This window comes from Herpailurus yagouaroundi, unplaced genomic scaffold, assembly GCF_014898765.1.
Source record: "Herpailurus yagouaroundi ecotype Mexico unplaced genomic scaffold, PumYag 186, whole genome shotgun sequence".
Taxonomy (NCBI): domain Eukaryota; kingdom Metazoa; phylum Chordata; class Mammalia; order Carnivora; family Felidae; genus Herpailurus; species Herpailurus yagouaroundi.
In genome coordinates, this window is record NW_024412417.1 from 25,112,129 (window position 1) to 25,137,418 (window position 25,290).

Here is a 25,290-nt window from a genome sequence, read left to right on the forward strand (position 1 = left end):
CTGGCTGAAGTCGGACGCTTAACCGACTGTGCCACCCAGGCGCCCCACTGATTAGGTAATTTAAAGAATGAAAAGGACAGGGGCGCCTGGGTGGCTCAGTCGGTTGGGCGGCCGACTTCGGCTCAGGTCATGATCTCACGGTCCATGAGTTCGAGCCCCGTGTTGGGCTCTGTGCTGACAGCTCAGAGCCTGGAGCCTGTTTCAGATTCTGTGTCTCCCTCTCTCTGACCCTCCCCCGTTCATGCTCTGTCTCTCTCTGTCTCAAAAATAAATAAATGTTAAAAAAAAAAAAAAAGAATGAAAAGGACAACATTTAAACATGCCAGTAACTGCTTTGAAAGCCTAAACTGGACTGTTAACATATTCTTTGACTTTTCTTTTGCATTCTTCTATTATATCCCTGTTCCCATAACAATCTCTTATTGCTACCACACAGAATTTCTCATGTAGAGGAGCAGACACCAGCATTTTTATCAGAACATAGGGTTCTATTTACCAGATAACGGACATGATAATTCCTGAAGCTTTCCCTACCTGTAATACAACAATAAAGCTAGGGACTCCTTCCTAGGGTGTTAATGGAATCAAATGACATAATATGAATGAAAACACTTTGTAAATAGAAACGGGCCATGAAATGGTCATTGATTCAAGGTCCAAGGCCCAACACGGCTGTATATTTTAGGTACAAGTTTGTTAACAGAGCGTTCCTGTGAGTAACATGTATAAAGGAAAAGTACAACAAGCGACAAAGTATTTTCCCATGCATTCATTCATGCAGTATTCATGCTAGGAGAAACAAAAACAAGGGCAAGTTAGATTAGACTGAGGAGTGAGCTAAGATTTGAAGGATACATACATGTTAACACACTGAAGAGAGGAGAAGAGCAAGTGTGAATACCTTCAATCTCAAAAGAGTTTAATGCATGTAATGACTCAAAGAAGCTATGACTCCCAATATTCACCTGTCTCTGATGGTGGGGGCGGCGGTTGGCCCTGTGTCTTCCCCTCTCTTACAGATCCAAGAAGAGTTGTTGTTTCAGTCTGATCAGTTTTTTACTTATTAGGATGGAGTGGCAATTTCCAAGCTACTATGGGGGAAGAAGACTTTCCTCTGCTCCGTGGTTCTTCTAGCTGGACTCAGAATCAAACTGACCAGGAGAAAACTAAATTTAATAGGCAGAGGTACAGCAGATTCACACAGACATCAAATTCCAAAGACAATGAGGCAACAGGAAGTTTAAATGAGCTAAGGAGAGGGGTAGGGGCCTAAAAACACAAAGGAGATAAAGCTCATGAGCAAGAAGGTGAAAGGAGATGTTTTGGAAAAACAAGATTGTTCTGTTATGCAGATAAGTTCCTTAGATAAAGGGTAGTCTCTGTTAATACTTCTCTTCCTGTTACAGGCTCTCCTTTCCAATGTAAATTTAGACAGTTATGGGGGAGGCAGAGATCCTTTCCTGCATCTGCTGGGTTTCTATTACTTTTAACTGGAAATAACCTTTATGCCAAAGTGGCCCATCTTGGGGCGGCCTGCCCTAGGTCCCTACACTCCTTCCATGTGGAACCAGAAATGGGAAATCCTGACCTTTCCTTTCTTTCTACTCATCCCACCTATTTTCTACTGGCAGTATTCACTGTAGTTTCTCTGGCCACACAGCTCCTGGCCTTGTGCTTCTATCCCTGATTACAGTCTTCCTTGGGTTCTGTGATTTCCCTGATGATGAAAGAATGGATGGCTGAGAGCCAAGTGCTGAAAAATCCAACCCTCCCTTCATTTCATGGCGTCAACCTCTGTTAGCACATAGATTATTTTTTTAATAAGAATCTTTCTAGAGTGCTTTGAGATTACTAAAATTCAGCCTGTTGTTTTGAACCCACCTTCTGTTAGAGGTGAAGTAAGTGTCTGTCCACAGTCTAGAGACATGATGTGCACATGAAGATGGCAAAAGCAAGGCAAGACACTGACTGGTTCAGATCAGGCTTGAGTGTCCTTTGAAATGATGTGCTCTAGGAGCTTGAACCACATGTAGGAAGGGGAGAAATCAAGCACGAGGTTGTAACTTGCACACTGAGCCCAGGCAATCAGTGGCTATTGACATTGACAGGTTTGAGGAGTGGGGAAGCCAGAGGTTACTAGGGAGAAAGAGTACCTAGTTATAACAGTACCTCATTGAGGAGTGATCATAAGCAAACTTGGGATAAGATGTGTCCTCCACAGGGCATTGGAAAGGTGAGAGAGATAATTATTGTGCCTAACAGTTTGTGAATAGCAAAGTAATAGAAATATGTTATCTATTTTTTTTTCATCAAACCTCTTTTTTTTCATCAAATCTCTCTCAAGGTAAGAGAGCACGTCATCCTCATGATACTATTCCTTGCATGCAAAATACATCACCTAGATGACCCCAAGGAAATGTCTGTGGAATTCAATTATGAATCTTTTCTCAGTCTGGGCAGTTAACTGACAGGAAAGTTAACAGAACAAAGTTGGCTCTGTTGCCTTTTTACATTAAATTGTGATGTGTTGGGGCACTTGGGTGGCTCAGCTGGTTAAGCATTTGACTCTTCATTTCAGCTCAGGTCATGATCTCATGATTTGCGAGATGCAGCCCCGTGTGGGGCTCTACACTGATGGCGTGGAGGCTGCCTAGGAGTCTCTCTTTGCCCCTTCCCCATTCACATAGGTGCTCACGCACCCTCTCCCTCTCTCCCCCTCTCCAAATAAACATGAAAAAAGAAATTTTTTCATTGTGATGTGTTGCAGTATAGTATAGTGTAGTGTAGTGTAGTATAATATCCATTCCTCCCAACCTCACAGGCTTTGAATATCCACTGTAATGTAGAAATTAGGGGGAGTAACAGAGAGAGTAACAGAGCTAGAGAGAGGTTTTTCTTAGTGACAACTAACAGCAATCTTTTTGGAAACAAAAAGTGAGGACTAAGAAGGGTTATAAAAACAGCCCAGGATTTGCATAGGCACAAGATACATTTTCGTCAGAATTCTAGGGCAGGTAGGATGTAAGTGAATGGGGTAGTTGCTTGCTAGAAAAGATATTAAAGCTTTAATAAGGCAGGTCCCTATGAAAAGAGCTGGAGCTGCTCTTGGCCCCTTTTCATGAGGGTTCATGCCACAGGCAGGATATATATTTGTCTCCAAAAAGAGAAAACAGAGATGGAAAACAGCGTGTTTCAGTTGTACCTACTGCACATAACCCCCACATATGATCACTGAAGTAACTAAAATAATGTTCTGCTTGTTGAGATTCCATTTCTTTTAATGGCCATCAAGTGGCAGTGCTTTGTACCCAAATGGACAATGTGAAAGAAGGTAACCTAAGGTTATAGTTTTGTAACCATCACAGAAGGACACACATTTCTAAAATTGAGAAATTAAAAGTTTGAGCCAGGTTTATCCAATCACCAGGAACAGGAAAATCCTCATATACGTGGTACCACACAGAGCCACATCTCCCATGTTTTGGCTAATATTCAGTCACTTTACCTGACCCCACTATCCCAAATAATATAAAATAGTAAATATGTTTTACAGACTAAAAATGAAGATAATCTCTTATATGTCTTTTAAAGCCCTTTTGCTTATTATTAATCCATAGCAGGAGCATAGCATTTATAAAGTAGAAAATTCTGAAAACTTTTTTATGGACAACCTGACATGGGCCCCATTCAACTTTCATTCATTGACTTTAACCAGAACATACATTCCACTCTGATTAAAAAAAAAAAAAAAAAAAAAAAAGCGTTCAGCTAGAAGACCTAGATATTTATTTGGACACGTGAAGGCTTTCTAACATATCATTGTTTAGAAAGCTAAATTTTAAGAATTGATACTTGGCAAATGCTTTAACAGGTAGACACCCTGAAAGTACTTTATTCACCATGTCTAATCATTTTCTCTTTCTTTTATTATATAAATTACAGAGAGACATAATGAGAAATAATCTGTAGGCATTAGAAAGAAATACGATTTAAGTTTTAACTATTGAAAAAAGCTAAAATATCACTGTGGATGCCAGTGGCATATAGTAATAAAAGGATTATCACTCCTTTGACCCCTGCTGAATACATAATTAAGTTCTGATGGTTGCAGAAATTTAAATTACCTACACTTTGAAACCATTAGTACCTAGCACCAAATACATGATTTTTATAAGCTGACTTGGTCAGCTTTTTCAATGAAATTCCACAGGTATTTCTACCCATTGAAATGTAAGGGGAAGACTGCTTTTTCATGAATAAAGGGCCTTGGGAGGAGAAGCTACAATAAAATGGAAAAAGCACTAAACCAAGAACTACAAGGTGCACACCTTTGTCCTTATTCTACCACTGGAATACTCAATGATTTTGGACAATATATCCTGCTTCTTTCTAATCTTTCATGCTTTTAGTTTTTATATCTTCAGCATTATATTTTTAAAAAAAATATTAGGGAAGCAAAAAAGGTAGAAGGAGGAGAAGGAAGGAGAGGGAGAGGAAGGAAAAAGGAGGAAGTGGTGGAGGAGAAGGAGGGGGAAGGGGAGGAGGAGGAGGGGGGAAGGGGAGGAGGAGGAGGAGGAGGGGGAGGTGGGGGAGGAGGAAGATGAACAATCATGAAGTATACAACTGCTGATGTTTCTTCTATTTCTCAGATGATACCAAACTCTAGAAACAAGCAAAGTCCTTGATAATGTGAAAGATGATGTTATGCAGAGCACTTATCAAAGTAACACAAATATTATTTTACAATGGAAAATTAAAAATATTTTTACAATGGAGATTAATTTCCTCCAACGTAATAGTAGATAAGAGAGAAGGTGGGTGCAAACGTAGATAGATCTATACATTTGGTGTTGAGAAAATGTTGGTAAGTCCCGGCTAATGGCTTCCTTTTCTTCTCTAGTTTCTACGTAAATGATTTTGCACAACATACTTCTCTGAGTTTCTGTTTCCCCTTCTATGCACAGGATAATAGGAGAGAACACATTTGAAAAAGACATACCCATTGTAGGTACTCAGTAACAGTGAATTTCTGTGGGAGAATAGAGGAAGAACTGTTTTCTTCAGATTCAAGCCAGGACAACAGAAGAATAAAAAGAGTTATCATGGGAGTCTTAATACGCTGAGAACGAATACCTGAGAGTGAGCGGAATTGCAAAAAGACGAGGCAAGGATATTCAGGCCAACAGGATAGGTACACAGTATACATGGGCAATGGCAACGCATTTGCTACAGCTGGATGGTATGCTGTAGGGGTGGCACCAAGAGGAAGCACACTAATCCACAGCCATGTTCCAAATCTATAGCACAGTTTAAGTTTTACCTTGTAAACTTGAGCTCACTCTCCAATACAGTAGCCACCAGCCACAGGCGGCTCTTGAGCACTTGCAACATGGCTAGTGTGACAGAGAAACTGAATTTTTAATTTTATTTTATTTCAGTTACTTAAATTTTAAAGCTGAAGCAATGTAAACTTCTTGTTTTTGTCATTAAACATAACTTCATTTGGAGGCAAAACTTCGTTTTACCTTAAACCTTGAAAATGTAGCATCCTAGTTGAGATATGTTAAGTGTAAAATACATATTGGATCTTGAAAACATAGTCCAAAAAACTGAAGTGTTAATAATTCTCAAAGTAATTACATGTTGACATGATACTATTTTGAATATATTGGGTTAAACAGATCATTAATTGACCTTACCTGATTCTTTTTACTTCTTTAATGTGGCTACTAGAAAATTTAAATTACATATGTAGCCCTCAAATTTCTTTTTTTTAAGTTTATTTATTTATTGTCAGAGAGAGAGAAAGAGTGCATGTGTGTGCACACAGGAGCATGGGGGAGGGGTACACAGAGGGGGACAGAGAGAATCCCAAGCAGGCTCCATGCTGAGGATGCAGGGCTTCATCTCACAACTGTGAGATCATGACCTGAGCTGAAGTCAAGAGTTGGATGCTTGGGTTGAGACAGAACATGAGTGGGGAAGGAGCAGAGACAGAGGGAGACACATAATCCAAAGCAGGCTCCAGGCTCTGAGCTGTCAGCACAGAGCCTGACACGGGGCTTGAACCCACAAACTGAGATCATGACCTGAGCCAAAGTAGGACTCTTAACTGACTGAGCCACCCAGGTACCCTGCAAAAGGTTAATTGTTTTCTCAGTCTTCAGGTTTTAACTCCTAGCAAGTCCATGGATGGGCTGCAACCAATGACACCTAAAATTACATTAAAAAAAAAAAAAAGAAATTGGTAGGTATGTGCATTTTTGTGCATTTTTCTAGGAACAAGTATTATCATTTTTACTATATTCTAAATGGAGGTAATACCCACCTTCCCCCCAAAAGAAAATTAGAGGTTATTGCTCTAGGATCCATGTAAATTAAGAAACCCTGGTTAGAGAGAGGCAAGAAATTAACACATAGTCTTGGAGAATATCCACTTTTATATAACAGAAAGTAATAACGTAGAAATAGACTAAAGTCCCCTCCTCAAAATACAACTGAAAAATACACGGAAGTTTTTCCTAAGTTTTTAACTTAAAATGATTGTTAACTAGCCAGAGTACTTCATCGTTTGTGTGAATGGTTCCCATGAAAATATTATTTAGATCATGCTTTCTTAAATATCTAAGATACAGTATCTGCTAACTTATCTGTATCTAGAAGTAAGATCTCCATTTTTAAATACCGCTTCCTGCCCTGAAGCCGGGAAGTGTCTGGCTGGAACATCTGTGAAATAATTGGCTACTACTCAGCAGCTATCTAGATGGCCCGGTGTCCTGGGAGCTGGAGCTGGTCGTTTCAAAACAATGCAGTGCCTGAGTTGTACCCCCATGGGCAGCTGAGAATTTAAATGGATTTCAGGTGCAGAGGTAGTATCACTTACCATTGAAGACTTGTAACAAGAACAAGCTTCAGACCTGGGAAAATTCAAAGTAAACAGAACGGATCTAATCATGATGAGCCAAGCCATAGCCTTGTAAACTACAGACCCAGCAAACTGTACGGATCACTTTAGACTGACATGATGCACTCATCATAAGGTATTCATTGAATAATTAGTCTATCTCTAAGAGAAGGCAACATAAGTTTTCTTCAACACAGCTTTTCCCAACATGCTTGCTCAAGCTTAAGAATCCAAAGGGACACCGTGTGGGTTTGTGACAAATTTTTGCTGTGGTGTAGACCGTCTGGTAGTTGAAGAAAGGAGCACAGGTGTGTGAAGGGGAGGTAAGGATTGAAGTGAGGAAACTTTGGTCTGAGCGCCTGTTCCACGGTCATCAGGCACGTGCCCTGAGAGCTTCAGCCTTCAACCTTCCTTTCAGGAGACCAGACAAAAATACATTGAATTCTCTCCCTTTCCTGCCTTTCTAAGATATGGTATCAGGACCTCTGGCTAATAGAAAAATTAACAGTGTGCATGGCTTAGATCCTTGCTTAGGTAGCTTAAAGGTGAGCACTGTACCTTAATATTAGTTCTAGTTCAGGGATAGCTAAATGTCTTATGTTTAACCATAAACTTAATCCAGTTATTTTTACTCTCACTTGGTCCCTAAAATTGAGTTTCTCATCACTTATACAAATCACAACATGGAAGAAAAATACGTAAATAAGTTTTTTTAAATGTAAAAGTTGTAAGATAACCATAAAAAGTTAGTAAAAATTTAATTGTTTCCACATGTTCATATTTTCAGCTAGTGTATATATATGTATTATTTATATATATATTTATATATTTAATTCACCTCCTACATATATACATAAGCTCTTTATCCAAAATGCTTATTTTGTATAGATTATTTTAATTTGTTTAATCTAAGTCGTAAACTGTGACCTGCTAGTGGTAGTAACCATTTTATGTCACTAGGCCCCACATATATGAAGGTCACTGTGGAAGCATATTACTGATACTGTATTTCATCCTCACCACTAGTGATGTCACTTCCCTTATATAACATATGAGAATATGCAGTCCAATGTTAAGTAGCAGATAAGTTGCATAACCAGGATTTAAACAAAAATCTGTCTGACTCTCAACTCCCATGACCTTTTCATTTTGCAATTCCTCCTTTCCTACTTTATTGACTGTTTTTCTCATCTGTCATTTCTATAAGCAATTCAACATTGCATGTGCTCTGAGCCTTATCTGTAGGGGTTACATAAGAGCTTCCTTCGTGGTCTTTGAACAAGACCTCTACTGAATTATATCAGCATTGACTTCCTTGGGGGGGAAATTATTCATATCTACTAGTATTTGGAATTTCCCAACTTTTACATAATTAAGAAAGAATTTTGGAAAATAATTGGAAAATTCAAAATTTCCCAATGAGTTCTTTTACTATAATGGTGACCAAAGATCATTCAACTTCTGCTTCAATCTTTTTTGGTGGAAGGAGATCAATACTTAAGGGCAATTCATTCCAATAAGGTGAATTTCTAGATATTTAGAAACTATAACTATGGAATGAATAGTGTATATATATTTAGGACTTCAAAGCCTCAATTTTAATCTAGTCTTCTCACCTAAACTTCAGAACTATATACCCAAACATCAACTAATCCCTCTATATGCTTAGATTATTCAGAAGCAATGAAAACTCAGTATATTTCAAAGTAAATCCATTTTCTTTCTTCATAGCTGCTCTTCTAGTGTTTCCTAACTCAGGAAATGCTTCTTATCTCCAGAAATGATACCTTTTATCCACACAGTTTCTCAAGGCAAAATGCTGAAGTTGTCTCTTATTTCTTAACACTCCCCCCAAAATGACAAATCTTGTGATTCTACCAACTAAAAAACCTTTGACCCTGTCTCCTCTATTTTTACTAATACCACCATAAAAGTAAATCATTGCTGGTTTTCTTCAACTGTCTTTTAATTGATTTCTCTTCAGGCTTTTAAAAACAGGTTGAGCACATAAATTTAAGCCAAACAGATTGAAACTTGAAGCCAGAGGTCACCGTGATTGAAGCCAGAGGACTCATTCCATGATTATATAAGCAACTTCCATGAGACCATGAGAAGTCAGTCACTAACTAGGATGCCATGCAGTAACAAGTACTAAGAACTGGTAAACTGAATAGATTTTCCAGAAGTAGACCTGAGCCACATGGTAGAGTGAGACTCCAGAAACTTTGGGTTAATTCAGGGAACAAGCGGGAGGCCTTAAAAATATACACATTGAATTTATTTTTTAAACAGTAATGAAGTCTTGATTATGTAAATAATAATATTATAATAGTAATAATATTAAATGTTATATAGTAATTACTGCATCCTTACTTACTGAATCAGGGCAAATCATTTAAATTTAAATTTAAATTATTTTCGGGGCACCTGGGTGGCTCAGTCAGTTAAATGTCCGACTTCGGTTCAGGTCATGATCTCACGGTTCATGGGCTCGGGCCCCGCGTTGGGCTCTGTGCTGAGAGCTCAGAGCCTGGAGCCTGTTCAGGTTCTGTGTCTCCCTCTCTCTTGGCCCCTCCCTCCCACTCACACTCTGTGTCTCTGTCTCTGTCTCTCTCTCTGTCCCTCTCTCTCTCTCAAAAATAAGTAAACACTAAAAAAAAATTATTTTCATCATGCTTGAATAACTAAAGCTCCCATATTTACTACAACAGCCTATCTTCAGGCCGCTCACAATATAATAAAAAATAAACGACTATGTTTTTAATACTCACAGTAGAGTTTCCTGCTCTTTACACCCAAACCAATCCTTAACCAATATCCCTGCATTGGTCCCCTTATTTTGCTCCTATGATTGTGAAATGATTTTCTTCTTATCTAAAACATGTTACTCACTTACTATAGACTAACAATTGTCAATTTTCTAGTGCCCTACTATTATTTAGTCTACCATAATTCAAATAGCATACCACAGTAATCATATCTTACTATGTTTTCAAAAATTGTAAATATTAACTTCTGAGGCTGAGATATAACAGAAAGTAAAATAGCCAGGAAAATATCTAAACAAATAAAAAAGAGAGAGGTATACATAGTGCAACTCCTTGGGAATTTTTCAACACAATAAATTAAATAATAAGTGAATCTACTTGGTGGAAGATTACTTAATGAGAGAAATGAATAGTCAATATATACTTGAAATCTCCTATCTTGTATTCACCCAATATCAGTTGAATCCAATCCAGCAACCAATTATTTTGACGTTAGTATTTACTAAATATATATTTAAGCCCTTTCATATGGGAAACCCTTCCATTTGATTTGATAAAACATAAACAATCTAGGACAAAATCCTATCAAGGGCAATTCTGCTTGAATTGTACATACTTCTTTCTCCTAAGGAAACATATTCTTTCATTCATCTCTTTTTAATAGGATTAGTCAACTATTGCTACAGGATTTTGCAGCTGCATTTTTTAAAAGTCTATTAATTTTCACTGAAATCAAAATAACCAGTCAATCCATCTTCACCAGTGCCATGAACCTCATCCCCACTACTGCCAGAGTCAATCTTTATAACTAAAAGCGGAGATGGAAGAAAGGATTTTTTGCCTCAAATATTTAGAAACTTATATTAAAGCAATTGTTAAAAATCAATCATCCCCAAAGCCACTGCATTGCACAACTCCAGAGGGCACCATTCATAGAGAATAGCCCACTAGGGTTCCAAATACACCATTCTTTCCTGTAAGATCTTTTCTGCAATTCAGCTAGGGACAATTCCACAATTGACTTTTCTGTCTCACCCTTAGAACAATGTCTTCAGTGGCAGAGGTCATGTCTTTATCTTTGTATCATCATTATCATGATACACTGGTTGGCACAGAATACACAAAGATTATTCTCTGAACTGAATACAAACTTCTGTCTGTATTTCAAAGCATCAACCAGAGAGCTAGTTTGGAGATTCTAGCTAGCATCAACATCTTTTATCTGATAGGGTTGACCAGGACCTAATGCAGCACCTTAGGAAGCAAATACATGGAATCTGTATAAAGGGAAGAGCTGCCAAACTTGGCATAAGACATAAAATCAACCCTGAGAACCCGTGGAAGGCAGGTGGCTTAAGCTGAACCTCCTTCAGATCCATAATCAAACAGAGTCACTCAACCTTCTAGTCAACTTTCTCTAAAACAGTTAATTCTCCTCTCAAATTTGCACATCAATTCACCATGTAGTTTTAATTTTTCAGTCCTAATTTTTCAGTTTTAGTTGCCAATTTATCAGCTGCCCACGTAAGACAATCCTTCCACTCCTGCATCACTGAAACTCATGCAGCATTTCAAATTGGTAGCACTCATCTAACAGCTCATGGTGAAAAATATTACCGTACACTCCAGACACTAATTTTAGAGAAAGAAATCACCGCTCTAATTTCTGACTTGATTTCTGAAAGGGCACTGAGGTTAAAAATAAAAAATATTGTTTTATTAAAAAACATTCACCTTTACTACTGTAGATAACGTCATAGTTTTACATCTTTCTGCTCTCCCCACAACTGAGAAAGCATTGTCCTCCATTTGTGTGTTCCAAATGCAATAATAGGAAGCAACCAAATCACACTTTAGAGTGTGTTGCTTTTCCTCTAAAGCTGAGAGGAAAGGGGCAGGGGGCGGGGGAGAGGGGGCTCCTCTTGGATTCACACATAAGGAATACAAAGTTTCAAAGTTCAAAGTTCCATGAAATTATGATGTCAGAATTGGAAAAGACTGATATACACTTGGTTAGCCACACTTTGACGGGTCTAGAGAGCAAGGGCATATGAGAGTTTCTTGTCCTTAGGAACCATCAGTTGAGAAGTTCACTTCAAACTTGTGATCCCAACAGAGTGGGTAGCTAGGTTGCTGGCCACCAACACGGTTAAGAAAGAATACAACAAACCAGAGAGATACAGGTAAATGTTCCCGGTTAAGAAAGCTTTAAGAAATCCCCAGAAATGCTGTATGAAAATACCACCTTCGAATAGCCATCAACCCTAGAAAACACAAATGCCAGATCGTAACAGCATCTGTAAACTAAGAACATTGTGCCTCCTACCTCTCTTTGCCCTCAGCCTTAACCTCAGAGGAACCAAAAGACAGCCTAGGATGGAATAGGAAATAGCTAAGGGGAGACACACAAAGAGGAGAAATAGAGAAGTCATGCATAATCCTCTATCCCACTGCCAGCATCCTGCCTAATGAAAGGCAGAGTTTGGGGAGGTTAAGTATTAGGTTTAAGAAGAGTTCATGATATTGAGTTTTATATGGGCCTGGACATTTACTGAAGGAGATTATATGTTTGTCCAGAATTTATTGAAATTTTATGATCAGAAAATCACCAAAAAAGTAACTGGACATGTCTTAAATTTCTCTCAAAGAACAGAAAATATTTGCTCCCCAATCCCCCTCCCAAGCAAGTTTGAATAGGTCTTGAAAATAAATAATAAAGTTTTTGTTTTTTTAATGTTTCCTGTCAATTTCTATTCTTTCAACCTAATGACTTCAATAGTAGTGATGTTTCTTTTTTAATGTTTATTTATTTTTGAAGGAGAGACAGACAGAGCATGAGCAGGGGAAGGGGAGAGAGAGAGGGAGACACAGAATCTGCAGCAGGCTCCAGGCTCTGAGCTGTCAGCACAGGGCCTGATGTGGGGCTCCAACTCACAAGCCCTGAGATAATGACCTGAGCTGAAGTCAGAGGCTTAACCTAGTGAGCCACCCAGGCGCCCCATAACAGTAATGCGTAAAGGCATAGAGATATCTAAGAGAGGTCCTCTTGAGAATCTAGAAGTGGATCCATATAAGTGAAAACTTTATAAACTTTTTTAAAGTTCAAAATTAAAGTATGTCTCTTAGTGGGCTCTGATAGGTCTGGAAATATCTAGAAATCCAGACTAGCCTCACAAAAGATCATTTCTGTTTATAGAATGTACTATGGATTACCTAACTATCATAGACCAACTCTTCCTTTAAACAGAATCCTGTTTTTCCAGATATCCATCCCTCCTGAACATGTCCCTATATTCATAGGCAGGTGAACACCTCCCCAAATTCTAGGTAAGTCCAAACTAATCAGGGAAATCCAATTCCCTTGCCTGTATGGATTATAGTTACCTATTTTGCTATGGGTTGTAAGGAATGGCCTTTTAGAGCAGCAAATATCTCTGAGGAAGATTTTCAGAATCTGGATATTATTGTCGATGAATACAGAAAACTGATTATATTGACTCTCTGCTAATGGTGACCCATGCAAAATATGAGGTATTTACTAGGCTCAGATAACCTTTTGGCTTGCCTCTAAGTCTTGGGCTATCTAGGCGACCATTTCTCTTCGTGTAGTTGACATATTTTATATTACTGTTGTCAAATCAAGTATTCCTAATCTAATAATGAGAAGATATGCAAGATCATGGAGAACTATTTCTCCCACCAGTATCAGAAAAGTTGCTCCTTTAGTATCATCCAGAAGTAGGCCATGGGAGACTGGCAGGGAGCCCTGGAAAATTTGTACTGACTATGTAATAACACCCAGGGTTCGAGCAATGGATACTGAAGTCAGATAGTCAAATGTTCTCTTTCCATTTAGGAAAAACTATTTGGGAATAACTTTGCTAGCTTGGCAAGTATTACCTCAAGTTACAAGAGTTAATTGGCCATTGGTTATTCTCTGCCCAGGAGGATATAATTTTTATTTGGACTTTGAAAAGGTTGATATCTATGGCTGCAGACTGATGGACAAGAAAGCCAAACTAGGCCTTCAGCAATGCTCCTAAGACTCTTTGAGTTGCCAAATGTCTGAGTGTAGAAAGCTAACATTCTGAGTCAGGGATATGTTAGACAGGTGAGACTGAAAGAGAGCAAGGTGAGGAAGTTTGGTCTTGTAAACAATAGTGAGCTTAAACAATGTGTTTAAACCTGTGTGTTTAGACTGAAAAGGACTCAAAGAAGGAACAAGGGCACAAGACTTAAGTAAAGAGCAAAAACCTACAGGTCTTCATGAGAAAGGAAAACTGGGAATACTGAATGAAAGAACTAAGTGAATGTACTTTGACTTTTACATTTTTTTTTTTGTAAATTTAATATCCGAATGTGGGAAATTTCCTTCTGTTGTATACAGATTCCTATTTGCTTGCATTACAGAAAGTCATCTTAATACAATTTTAATGGGTTCATTTTTACTTTATGTACCATTAATTCTGATAAATGTTGAGTTCAGGTTCATGTCAAAAAGAAGACTAGATATACATGACTAGATATACATACAGAATAGAAGGAAATGCTGACCAGCTATCATTTACCTTGGGCACTTTCCTTCATACAGATGGCAACTACCATCATTATTCACATTTTAGGAAGAAGGGTCACAATTCCTCCTGTGTCTTCTAGGTCTGATAGGCGAGCAGTGGCACAGATTTTACCCAAGTGTAGAGAACACATATGTTTAGACAGCTGAATACCTGACAATGACTAGTTATGGAACACAAATTACCAAACTAATTTCTTTGGCTCCCGTTTACATCTATCGTTAAGTCATTATTTCATCTTATATTAGATATTATCCTTTAAAATTCAATGATGCTACTAAAATCGTTACTGAAGATGGATTTATTTTGTAACCAAGAAACATAATTTTCTTGACAGCAGAGATTGAGTATAATCGAAACTGTCTCTTCAGCATCTTACAGTTAGTGGGTGCATAGTGAGTGCATATTAAACGTTTGATAGATAAGTAAATAAATGCATGTTTATTTGATTTAGAGTTATAGCTATCAACAGTCTCACCTATAGTTAAGGTAAATTAGTTTTCTCAATAGAATAACAGAATACTATTTTTTGGTGCTAATAGCTATTTATCTTCAGCACATGTAAGAGAACCTGAGTTAAACAGGATATATTTTCAACATGTGCTGTTGCATTGGAAGATCATGCTTACAGTTGATAGACAACCTTCTTGCTTCCAGTAAAATAATGCAAATATTAAATATGTGAACTCCAGAAGATCTCAAATGGTACAAACTGAAACAGAGTAGTGAACTCTCTAGTAAGATTTCCCTTCATATTGGGAAGACGACTACTACCCGCTACTGTATTAATTTACAGAAGATGTTTTTAGATGAGAAAATAGGTGTGAAGCATTTGAGAAAGGTGATATATAACCACAAAGTGTCATTATAATATTCAAGCTGGTATTTTGATTTTTGTGTCTCTAGAAATTCTGTTTTTTCTTCTGTAACAAATCCTTGAATAATTTTCCAAGATTGCTGCACAGTTATTCCCACGTATCAGATCTAATAGCCCATATGCTACTTAGGAAACATTAGCACTTTCCTACAGAAATACTCACTAACACATGATGCAAACTTCTGTAGCATTAGTTCGCAGGTGGAAAATATGTTATAAAGACATATGAGCCCATTTTTAAGACATTTTAAATTGACTTTTTAATTTTAATCATTTTTAAGTTATTTTGTTCTTTTATGTATGTGGGAGGACAAAACACTCTTGCACACACACTTCTGAGGCAACACAGCATGAAAATTTAATGTAACAACCCCTTGGAATTTAAAAAAGAATTTAGAAAAACATGTAATTCTCAAACACAGGTGACAATCTCAGTTTTCCCACAAAAGTCTGTTCTCAGAACAGTAGACTGCACTTGCAACTGGAGAAGTAGGACCACTGGAGGGAGGACATTCAACTCAGGGACAATGAAACAAGTAAGTGTAATGCTAACAATACCAATAGAAAAAAAGCTGCAAGAGTTTTCTCTGGAATTTTTCTAAGTGTTTTCATGTGTTGCCTCACTTAGTTCTCAGCGCAATTCTATGCTACTATTCTGCCCATTTTATAGCCCAGGAACTAAACTTGAGAAAGGTTATCACTTGCCCCAATTCAGGGAACTAATATCTGGAAGAGCTGCTATTCGAAGCCACCACTGGCCGACCAGAGCCTGGGCTCTGTCACTCTGCATTATTGCCTATCAGCATTTTTTTTTTTTTTAATGTCAATGCAGAGTTCTTCAACTTATGGGATAAAAAGTATAAATCCTGAAGAAGATGTTTTTAAGTAAATTGTATTTTTGTCATATTAAAAGAAAATTCCTGCAATGGACATTTCACTCCTGGAAAGAAAGTACTATACGTAACAGAACTCAAGTCACTGTTGTAGTTCACAATCTGCCAGCAGATCAGAGCCTTTACTGTGAGTTGTGCCGTTATCATGACTCATAACCCAGGTGCAAGAGGTTAAGTGTGTTTGTGTTTATAGTTCAATACCAATGTTCCTATGAATTAGACCTGCATTTACACTTCCTGCTAGTCTGGCCCTTTTCAGCTGAGAACTGTCTATGCAGAAATCAAGGCCAGAGAGCTAAGAAGTTATTTACAGAGTAAGGAATAGTTGGTAGATATTGGGGAGTTTTGCTTTGGCTGAAATAACCTATGTAAAAATATGTGTTAAAGTTGGGAAGCAAGAAAACATACATAATCATTATAATCATTCATTTATCAATATTTATGGGGAACTTACCATGTTTCAGGCCTTACCTATAGTAGGTACTGAGCAGATAAAGTCCCTGCTTCCATGGAGCTAACTATTCTAATTGCCTACTAAGAAGTAGGCAATTCTAATTTTAAATATGTAATTACCAGGGCACCTGGGTGGCTCAGTCAGTTGACCGTCCAACTTCAGCTCAGGTCATGATCTCATGGCTTGTGGGTTCGAGCCCCCCGTCGCGCTCTGTGCTGACAGCTCGGAGCCTGGAGCCTGCTTTGGATTCTGTGACTCCCTCTCTCTCTGCCCCAACCCACTCGGATTCTGTCTCTGTCTCTCTCAAAAATAAATGAACATTAAAAAATAAATAAATAAATAAATAAATAAATAAATAAATAAAGTACCTAACAGCAACAGGGAATAAACTAGCAAATATCATGTCAAACAGTGACAAACACAAAAAAGGTAGACGTATTGTAACATGGATACCCCTTATCACATAGAGATAAAAGAAGGCCTCTCAGATAAAGTGACATTTTAACAGGTGCCTGAAAAAAGACACAGCGTGAGCCAGGCTGACACAAGGAAAAAATATCCCAGGCAGAAGAAATAGTAGGTACCAGAGTCCAAAAGTGAGACCAGGCTTTGTATACTCATAAAACCCATAGGGGTTTGTCATGGCCAGAACAGAGCTAGGTGGGCTTGAGGGAAATGGCGGAAGAGGGGTAGTATTGGGAGACTGGGTAATGGGGACAAGTGTGAGGACGGAGAAGTCAGATCTTGTACGGCCATAAAGGGTCACAGTCAAGACTCTGAATTTTTCACCAGTGTGAAACAGGAAACCATTGAATTTTGAGTGGGGGACAGGTAAGATCTGACTTATGCTTTAAAAGGCTCACTCTGGAAGCTATGTCACAAACAGTCTCTAGAGCAGCAAGAGTGGAAACAGAGAAAACAATTAGGGAGCAATTGCAATGATCCTGTCAAGAAACGGAGGGACTAGGGGCGCCTGAGTGGCTCAGTTGGTTAAGCGGCCGACTTCGGCTCAGGTCATGATCTCACGGTCCGTGGGTTTGAGCCCCGCGTCGGGCTCTGTGTTGACAGCTCAGAGCCTGGAGCCTGCTTCAGATTCTGTGTCTCCCTCTTTCTCTGACCCTCCCCTGTTCATGCTCTCTCTCTCTCTGTCTCAAAAATAAATAAACGTTAATAAAAAATTAAAAAAAAAAAAAAGAAACAGAGGGACTCAAGTGAGGGAAGCAGTGGTGGAAGGCGAGAAGTACTCTGAGAGCAGAAACATGTGAAGGCTAGGGTGATAAGGTACAATGACAGCTTGGATGTGAGCTGTGACAGAAAGAAAGGAATCAAAGGTGACTGAGGTTTTGATATGAGTAACTGAAAAATGGATTTGCCACATTCTGAGACAGGACAGATTATGAGAAGAGGGGGTAGAAGATAAAGAGAAATGCAAGCTTGGTTTTGAACTTATTAATTTCTGATGTTTGTTACATATTCAAGTAGTTGTGAATATACAAGTTCAAAATGTAGGTGAGCAGTCCACGCTGGAGATACAAAATTTGGAGCCATTAGCTTTAGATAGTTAAAAGCCTTAGGTATGAACAAGATCGTTTCCAAAGTGAATACAGATGGAGAATAGTAAAGGTCCAAGGACTGAGCCCTGAGGAATCCAGTATTTAAAGACCATAAAGTCGAGAGAGAGAATCTAGTGAAGTTCAGAGGAACCAAGAAACTGGAGGCCATGTGAACAAAGTGACTGAAGAAAAGCAGACAGTGACAAACTTGGTCAAATACATCTCATAGGTCCTTTCACCTAAGGACTGAGAAACAACCATTGAACATGACATTTTATAGATCTTGGTGATCAATGTTGGGCAGCTTTAGTTCACAGGTGGGGAAGAATTGGGACTGGCATGAATTCAGGAGAGATCTGAAGGAGACAAGCTGGCAACAGCACATACAGTCACAGCATGGTGACTACATTTTCCTAACAAAAATCCAGGATATATGGTTTCATATATCATCTGTTAGGAGTCAGGAGTCATTTAAGCTTAAAACTGTTCCAGCAAGTCGAAGACCTGTACTGTTAGGTTACAATGAAGCACACTTACATTTGGCTTTCCTTTTATAGAGCAAACCCAGTGTAACTTTATCTTCGCAAATCCTCCGTTCCTGAAGACAGCTTGTCACAGCAGGCATCCCATGGTGGATTGATAAATGTCTATCACAAGCTTTAGTCATTGTATGATTTAGTAGGATGTCTCCTGAAGCAGAAGGCCAAATACTATTTCTAAATTTAAACTACCCTACATATGATGTTTATGCAAGTGTGCATACTACCACATTTTCTGCCCATGAATAATGCATGCCCTATGCAATTTGAGTCCAAAATAAGAAAAAAAAAATGCTAAACATCTAATAGTCTAAATGCAAGAATAAAACTTCTGTGCTTGGTAATAAAAGCCTTAAAGTAAAGAAGATACTGGGTTAATTCTACACAAATAATAAGAATAATAAACAAGGGTAAAAATTTTTCTCCACCTTTCTCTTGTTATATTTCTCCTGCCATTCATTTCTGTGATTGTTCAAGTAAGTGAATCTTCCTCTAAAACCATAAGGCCAAGTGTTCTTTTTTTTTTTTTTTTTTTTTTTTTTGAGCACTAGACAATGAATGGGTCATTTTTGACCAATGTTAAATGGCACAGGCAGTGGGAAGCATACACAGCTGGAATCAAGAGATGTAGATATGGTTAGTACACATACCGCTAATGCTTCTTTATTGCAAATATGTCAGACAAACTCAGTCCAGTCTGGATCATACAAAAATTATGTGATTAGAAATTTAGATTCAAAAGGAAAATTCAATTTTCACTATCAAGCTGTAGGATTACTTGTAATTGATTATTTTAATTGACTGACTCACTTGTCAGCCAGAGCTCAATACTCTGTGGTAGCTACCAATTAAAAAGTCTCTGTGCCCACTGCCTCTGGAGGAATGTACCCTGGATTCAGCTGTCAGGACACTAGGGATTGTTTTAGCTCTGTGATATACCAGGTAAGTGACATTTTATAGGTTATGTAACCTCAAGTTCTAGTTCTACTATCTAGCAACTAATAACATCACACTTATTGTTGTATGTGTGCTTGAGAGAGACAGACAGACTTATGTGAGATAATATGCTCTATAATCAGTTTCCTGGTGTGTCCTCAGACACTGCCAATTATTCCTGTCCTTTGTCTTATATTCTTTCTCCTTTCTGCTCAAAGTAATTTAACCTAAATCTGTCCCTTGTCCACACATCCTCCTCCATCTTTTGTTTCCTTTCTCCCTTGTACAGCCTTTTATTAAAGTTCTCCACATGTTCCTATTCCCCACCCTCTCCTCGACACATTTTCCATACAACTCTTTACTATAAATCTTACTTATCTGTTGAACAAGTACCTACAAATGAAACTCCATCAACAGAAATTTATTAATATTAACCCAACACTCACTTTTTCTCTTATATTCCTATTTCACACATTTATGACTTATGCAACAGGAAGCAGTATGCATCCTGTTGCTCAAACCATAAACCTTGGAAAATAAACTCAACATGCCCCCTTCCTCAACCCATTACAATTAATATATCACCACATGCTATTCATTCTACCTCTGCACTTCTATTAACTTCTCTCTAATGTCATAGTTACATTGAGTTACATCCTCAATCATTTATTGTCTGGATTCTCCCAGAAGCCTCCTAATGGCTCCTTTCAAGCATTCTTGCCCCTGCTCAATGTATTAACTGTTGTAAAATCAGAGTAAAATTTCTAAATGCAATCTGATCATGTCTTCCTAATGGCTTCTTATTTCCTATTTCCCTATTTCCTTAGAAAAGAATCTAAATTTCTTGGCATTAAGTTTGGCTTCAAAAGCCAATTTTGATCTAGATAGTACTAATCTCTCTACTCTCAATCCTTGCCATGTCCCTTCTATAAGCTGTACACTAATGAGTTAGAATTATTAATCATTTTCCCCTCTTAGTTCTTGCAGGTGGTGGGGGGGGAGGCACATACCATGTTCTCCCATCCCTAGACTTTGACATTTGATGATCTTCCCAGGCAGTATTATCCTAAATTTGGTACAAGTGCCCACATCATGAAATCTTCTCAGTATAGGAGAATATATACCACTTCCTACATTATGATGACATTGACCATACATTCTGAGATCCATGTTATATATCTATTGAGTTTACTTGGATACCTTAGAATTTCATAGTGCTTGACACTTAGTAACCAATTAATTAAAAAGTCTGGTAGGGCTGCCAGTTGGCTAAGACTCCAACTTCTGCTCATGATCTCACAGTTCGTGGGTTCGAGCCCCATGTCAGGCTCTGTGCTGACAGCTCAGAGCCTAAAGCCTGCTTCAGATTCTGTCTCTCTCTCTCTCTCTCTCTCTGTCTCTCTCTCTCTGTCCCTCCCTGACTCAAGATCTCTCTCTCTCTCTCTCTCTCTCTCTGTGTCTCTCTCTCAAAAATAAATAAACACTAAAATTTTTTTTAAGTCTGGGAAAGAACTGTATAAATTGTTAAGCATTATATAATTCAAAGTAATAATATTACCTTACTAAAATTCTTATAAAAGATAGATATAGACATTTAAATTTCATTAAATCTACTACCACATTATTTAATTTACTATTTACATTTATGTTTGATGAGGAGCAACGAATTACAAACAACTTTAACTCAAAAAAGCTTCTTTTCTGATTTTGTCTGTTGAGATTACAATTACACTGCCATTATATGTAACATCCATTTATTCATGATTTACAAGATACACAGACGCTTACTTCTTTTTTTTTTTAGAATAATCTGAAAATACAGGCATATTTTGTTCTTTACAATGAATAATATAATGGAGGGCTTCTGTGAAGTTTAATATGTCATTTTTTTAAATTCAATAGTAGTTCATATAAACACAGAAAGAAATTGCAATTTTCAGGAACCCTGAAGCAAATTCTTTTAAAAAGGGAATTATCTGTGGACAAATAATCAACTTCAGTCTCAGTTTGGTGGGAAAAAATTTTCTCTAGTTTGTTTTCCCAAAGGATTTCCTATCTATATTGTGCCCCAAAACTCATTAGTGACTTGGTTCATGATAAAGAATAAGTACAAATGTAATTAGCTACTACATACATTTAAAATGCATGACCGAATATATCATTTAATAAGTTACTGCAACCTACTTAAAGCTCTCATGGAAGCCTTTAAAATGTTATAGTTCTTCAAAAAATCCCTTCTTCTTAGGGAGCAATTTAGACTATGTTCATACAACTTGCCTAAAAACTATGCATTTGGATTCTGGAATATACTGTAAAATCAACAGTAGGTATTTAATTCAACCATTGCCTCATCAAACACAGTTTTCTTCTGAAGTTATTGAAAACAAAATAAAACCGTAACGGAAAACAAAAGCTACAAATAAAATAACTTAAAAAGTAGTATTTCTGTCATCTATTTTTGAGTAACAAATCATCCCGAAATGGAGTGGCTTCAAACAACAGTAATTCTTTCTCATGCCTCTGTGAGTTGACTGGGATTATTAGTAGGCTGGATGGTTCTTTTGTAACTGAAGTCCTTCATGGGTCTATATGCAACTGGGAGCTCAAATGGGGCAAGAATACCCAAGAATGCCCTCCTCCTCCATGGTCTCTTTTCATATCAACCTCTCATCATTCAATATCTAGCCTGATTTACAGAACTGGCTGTAAATTCTGGTTCCAAGAAAGAAGCCCCAACATTCAAGTGCTCTAACAAGCCTCACACTTGCAAATGTCCCACTGGCCAAAGCAAGTCACAGGCCCAAGCCAAAAGCCAATATGAGACCATACTACACAAAGTCCTCACAACTGGAAAACATGACCTTTAGGGGATACCAATGTAAGTCTACCATAGAGAGTTTAAGCTTGTATATTTATGTTGTCTAATCATTTATTAGAAGTCAAATCTCTATTCTCCATCAGCTGCAATACAAACATAGACAATCTTAAAGCATAAGACACTTACTTCCTATAGTCTTATCCTACAACTTAAGTAATAAAAACTTTGAAGTCTACATTTTATAAATAAGGGGTTTTTATATGAATTTACATTTACTTTTCCTTAAAGTCCCGAAGCTTCAAACATAACTTCATCTGTGTCCTTAAACTCTATTCTAAAATTTAAATTTTACCAGTCTTTAAATTGTTTTCATTTTGAAATTTAACTTTGTGTGGTATCATATTCCTTAATATTGGATGAAAGAAAAATAAATTTAACATTTGCCTTTATTTAGAAGTCATAGCAGCATATTCCCTACTTAGAAGGAACTTGATGTTTCAGTGCCAAAAGGGCTTTATTATGCAACCTTTCCCAGTCTTCTTAAACAATCATACTGAGGTTTTGTCAGAACACTTTCCATCCATTCAGCAATGCTGTCTTTTCTTTTTTAATTTTTAATGTTTTATTTATTTTTGAGAGAGAGGGCACAAGTAGAGGAGGAGCAGAGAGAGAGGGAGACACAGAATCCAAAGCAGGCTCCAGGCTCTGAGCTGTCAGTGCAGAGCCCAACGTAGGGCTTGAACTCACGAATCACAAGATCATGACCTAAGCTGAAGTTGGACGCTTAACCAATTGAGCACCCAGGCACCCCAACAGTGGTATCTTCTTGAAATCAGAGTTGAAAGACCCAAGAAAGACCAGAAGAAATACTGGTTGAGTTGATTCTCTTCTACCATTTCAACAGTTCCTGGAATTACAAAAAGTCTTCCCATGTAAATAAGAAGAAATTAGAGTACTTTTCTTTAAAACAAAGACTGCATACCTGTTTCTTAAGCTTTCTTGCCACCCTTGCCATAGCCCCTTTTATTTTTTTAAATTGTTTTAATGTTTATTTACTTTTGAGAGAGGAGTGTGAGTGGGCAAGGGGCAGAGACAGGGAGACACAGAATCCAATGCGGGCTCCAGGCTCTGAGCTCTCAGCATAGAGATGGACGTGGGGCTCAAACTCATGAACTATGAGATGATGACCTGAGCCGAAGTCAGATGCTTAAGTGACTAAGCCACCCAGGTGTCCCACCCTAGTCCCTTTTAAAACAACACTAGGGTTGCCTAGCTAGCTCAGTCAGCACAGCTTGTAACTCTTGATCTTGGGGTTGTGAGTTCTAGCCGCACATTGGGCATAGAGATTACTTAAATGAATTACTAAACAGTGAAATTAAGAATAGGGAAGGATTCTAAAGGATGCCGAGTTACCTTAATTTTCCTTTGACTCTATAAGTGCCATAAAATTATGCCAGGTACTTCGTTTTTCAAAATGTGTTTCAATATATAAAATTGAGGTTTGCTACCTCAAAAGCAGCCCATTTCATCTTTGAATAGCACTGCCCTTCAGAACTTTATTCCTCATGAAATAAAAATATATCCCTACAGGGGCGCCTGGGTGGCGCAGTCGGTTAAGCGTCCGACTTCAGCCAGGTCACGATCTCGCGGTCCGTGAGTTCGAGCCCCGCGTCAGGCTCTGGGCTGATGGCTCAGAGCCTGGAGCCTGTTTCCGATTCTGTGTCTCCCTCTCTCTCTGCCCCTCCCCCGTTCATGCTCTGTCTCTCTCTGTCCCAAAAATAAATAAATGTTGAAAAAAAATTAAAAAAAAATATATCCCTACATAACTGGTACACATTAGTTGGAGTTTAATCCTGGGGCCACACAAAACAAGTCTAATCCTGCATACATGGTTTCTCTGTTCAACAATACATCTACATCACCTAGACTACCAGCTGGTATATAGTAGGTACTCAATAAATGTTCGTCCAAGTGAGACAGAGACAGAGTCAGAAAGCTGACATTTATGGAATGTTTACAATATACTAAACACTGTATTAACCTCCTTAAATGCTGTTCATTACATTATATGAACGCATTTATCAGACTTCTTCCTCTGCATGCTGCAGCATTTTCTCCTCCAGACTAGACAGCCACAGATTCTTCAACTACTCTGAATGTAACTTTGTCGTCATGGATTGAATTATGTTCCCCCCAAATTCAGATGTTGAAGTCCTAAAGCCCAGTATGTCCGAATGTGGCCTCATTTGGAGATAATGTCATTTCAAATGTAATCCAGTTAAAAATGGAGTCTTTGGAATGGGCTCTAATCCAATATGACTGGGATCCTTACAAAAAGGGGAACTTTGGACACAGAGACACATATGGAGGGAAGATAATGACAAGAGACACAAGGAGAAGATGGCATCTGCAAAACAAGAGAGTCCTGAAAAAGATTCTCCCCTCAGAGCTCTTCTCTCAGAGCCCTCAGAATGAATCAACCCTGCCAATACCTTGATCTTGGACTTCCAGCCTCCAGAACTGTGAGATAATAAATTTCTGTTGTTTAGCCCACCTAGTTTGTGGTACTTTGTTATAGTAGCCCTAGAATGATAACACACTGGTCTTCTCATGATTTGTGGTCCATACTCTTAAGAATACTGATGAAAATACAGTATCTACCATTTATGCAATACAAGAACATCAAAAATATTATTACCCCCTTTAATACTGAATAGATCAGTGCAAAAAGATATTACTTATCTTTATTTTAGAGATGGAGAAATGGAAATAGAGAGGTTGAGAGATTTTCCCAGTGTCCTACAAGTAAGCAGCAGAGCCACGATTCACACCAGTGAGTCCAAAGTCACTGCACTTAATCTTTATACTGCTCCAGTTTGATTATAGGCTTCTAAAATTATCATGATTAGAAATAAGCATTGGCACTTCATTTGGAAACTTGTTTGTCCTGTTACTTGATGGCAACTTCGATCTA

At 38.0% G+C, this 25,290-nt stretch overlaps 1 long non-coding RNA gene across 1 annotated transcript in view; it reads right to left on the reverse strand.

Moving 5' to 3' along the window:
• LOC121042886 (uncharacterized) overlaps window positions 1-20,617 on the reverse strand; it is a 211,619-nt gene extending 191,002 nt beyond the window's left edge. The window contains exons 1-2 of the long non-coding RNA XR_005796509.1: window positions 20,509-20,617; window positions 18,561-18,713 (exon numbers count right to left, since the gene is read on the reverse strand). This is a non-coding gene — a long non-coding RNA (uncharacterized LOC121042886). The remainder of the gene's footprint in view (window positions 1-18,560; window positions 18,714-20,508) is intronic.
• Between the last annotated feature and the right edge of the window lie 4,673 nt (window positions 20,618-25,290).